Here is a 3,236-nt window from a genome sequence, read left to right as displayed (position 1 = left end):
ATCAAATACTCAGATATTAGCACTTGAATTCCTAACATACACCTGAGCCACTGAGAGAGCCAGAAGCCTAGAGAAGCTACCCAAAAGATAAGCCAGTTTGTCAGCACTAATGGTACAAATACATTTTTTTCCCCTGAGACAGGGTTTCTCTATATAGCCCTGCCTGGCCTTGAACTCAGAAATCCACTTGCCTCTGCCTCCCAAGTGCTGGGGTTAAAGGCATGCGCTGCGACCATCACTGCCCGGCCAAATAACATTTTTCAAATGCTGGGATTTTATTTCTATTGTCATGTATTAGGCACAGGGGTGACGGTGGGGCAGAGCTTGTGCAAGGTCTTCCCACTTCACCTTTTAGGAGCACTTGAGACCTGTGGAGGAAGCTAGGTTCCAGCCCAAGGCCCAAAGGTCCCACTAGCTCTGGAAGATAGCCTTGGGTCAGCTACCCAGGTCCCATTCCCCCTTTTCCATAGATAGGACCACAACAATGGAAGACCACTGTTTGTCTAAAGGCTTAGAAGTCTAGGAGGTACAGTTAGCTTCTTCCTCTTACCTACCCAAGAATTTAGTCCTCGTCATATGGGACACTCCCATCTCCCCGAGGACCCAGGCCATCTGAGACTGCTCCAGCGTGCTACCAACACCATGGTGAAGTCAGCTCCTGTGCACAGAGAAGCCAGGGGCACCACCTCCCAAGCCCTGGTCTTACATGCTCTGCTTATCCAGTCCCCACAACATGACCTGATGTGTTTCAGACCCTGGGTGCTCCCAGACATAATTTTCAGCTCTTATCCTGGTGGTCCATGATCAGCTGCTGAATTGAAGGAACAGCTGCTAAAATACGGGAGGGTTTTCACAACCTCATCCTGCCACACCTCCCCAACATCCACAAACCTACTGGGAGGCTTGCTCTTCTGAGTAGCAAGAGCACACTGACATCCAGCAGGTCACTGAGACTTGTGAGCAGCTAGCAAAGTCAGGGCAGGACTCTACATGGGTCTGTAGCAGACAGGGAGTGACAATACAGACTGGTGTGGGCTGCCTCCCCAGACCTGCCACCAACAAGGGGGACTTTCCATCCCACATGCTTCAGTTTCCTTATGGTTTGCTGGTGTGCTGGTTTATTTTGAGACATGGTCTTACTATGTATCCCTGGCTGTCCTGGAACTTGAGACCTCTGCTTCCTAAAGGGAAATGCCACCCAGCTTAAGAGAGACATAGACCTTGTTTCCCAGGTTGGAACAGGGATTATTAAATCAAAAAGAATAACTAGAATAGGACTTAACAACAGGAACTACTGATACACCTTGACTTCTCTTTATTATCTTCACATTTACCTTGTGTGCGTATATATACACACTCACATGCCAAAGCACTTTACCCCAGACAGTTCTGCACCAGTCCTTCCATGTTAATGGCATCCTGTAGTGTAGCAGGCCTTCAACTTAAAATAGTCCCAGCTTATAAGTGTCTGGGATTTTGTTGTTGTTGTTGTTGTTGTTTTTAAGACAGTCTCTTGTATTCTCAGACTCCTTACATAGCTAGAGATGACCTTGAACTTCTGTTCCTCCTGTCTCTACCTCCTGAGCGCTAGGATATCAGGTGTAGGCCACCAAACCCTGTTTATGAAGTAGTAGGAATCAAACCTGTGGCTTAAAACATGCTAAGCAAGGATTCTACCAACTGAGCCAGGCATGGTAGACAGCATTTGTGAGCTTGAGGCAAGAGGACTGCTGAGTCCATGGCCAATCTGGGCTACAGAGTGATCTGCAGCCTGGATCAAGACTTAAAACCCTGGAACCTTATGCCCAAAGAAACGGCAAGGGGGAGGTCTTCTGGACATTCCTGGCCCCTTGTAATATCCCAGAGCCCCTTTGCTTCTCAGGTGGAGGAGGGGACCTGGTCCCTGATACTGAAGGTTGGATAGCTGGAGTTGTCCTTAGGCTAGGTCCTGTTACCATTTCTGCAGACCTTACTGTTCATTTAGTTGGCAGGGCTATAAAGTGTGCATGGAGTGGAGGGTGTTTGATGATACAACTTCACAGGACATGGAGTTGAGGGACAAGATGTGGGAGATCTTTTGTTTTCTGAGGGGTTTCTCTGTGTAGCTAGCTATATCTGGCCTAGAAGTTCATCCGTTACCAGGCTAGCCTCGAACTCAGAGAAAGGTCTGTGTCACCCAGCTATGAAGATGGCTCCAAGGTAAGGACACTGATGTCAAGCCTGACAACCTGAGGTCAATCTCTGGGATCCATTGTGGAAAGAGAAAATCAGTTCTCCTGAGATGTCCTCTGACCTCCATACATGCACACAATAACTATATAAACAAGTAAATGTAAAAAATTAAAATTGAGCTGGGCCTCCTGCATCAGCCTCAGGTTCCTGGATTGCAAGCACTAGCCACCTCACCAAGCTTACCATGAATTTTTATTTTGTTTGGTTTGGGATTTCACTATGTAGCCCTGAATGGCACGGAACTTGCTATGTAGACCACAGTAGCTTTGGAACTCTGCAGTCCTCCTGCCTCAGCCTCCTGGATGCTGGAATTCGAGGTACTAACCACCATGCCCAGTTAGCCATAGACTCCTTATCTCTAGACAACCTGCAGACATTGTGGTTACCAACTGCTCAAGAGCACTGATGAGACAGCAAGCACATCCTTTACTTCCAAATGTTTTTATTTACTAAGGCCTTAAGTGTGAAGAGGCAGGTAGATAGCCAAGGAATGCAGAGGCTGGACACTGACACAGAAGGGCAAGGTCACACACACAGAAAACAGAATACACTGGGCCAGCTTTGACAGGAAGCAACACCTGGTGACACTCAGGCCGAGGAATCCTTTACCTCTGACTCCTCTCCATGAATGCTGGGGCTATTGGGCTGACTGAGTGGTCCTTCATTTCCTGTGGCTGAAGACATCATTAAGAGTCTAGGGCTAGTCTACCGCCATACCACCCTGAATGCACCCGATCTCGTCTGATCTCTGAAGCTAAGCAGGGTGGGGCCTGGTTAGTACTTGGATGGGAGACCATCCAAGCTGTAGGCTTTAAAAAAAAAAAAAAAAAAAAAAAAAAGAGTCTAGGGCTGGTGAGATGGCTCAGCGGATGGGAGAGCCGACTGCTCTTCCGAGGGTCCTGGGTTCAGGTCCCAGCAACCACATGGTGGCTCACAATCACCCATAATAGGTCTGACACCCTCTTCTGGTGTGTCTGAAGACAGCTACAGTGTACTCATTTATA

This window comes from Mastomys coucha, unplaced genomic scaffold, assembly GCF_008632895.1.
Source record: "Mastomys coucha isolate ucsf_1 unplaced genomic scaffold, UCSF_Mcou_1 pScaffold22, whole genome shotgun sequence".
NCBI lineage: Eukaryota > Metazoa > Chordata > Mammalia > Rodentia > Muridae > Mastomys > Mastomys coucha.
The sequence above is the reverse complement of the archived record's forward strand: the minus strand, read 5'-3'. Positions refer to the sequence as shown.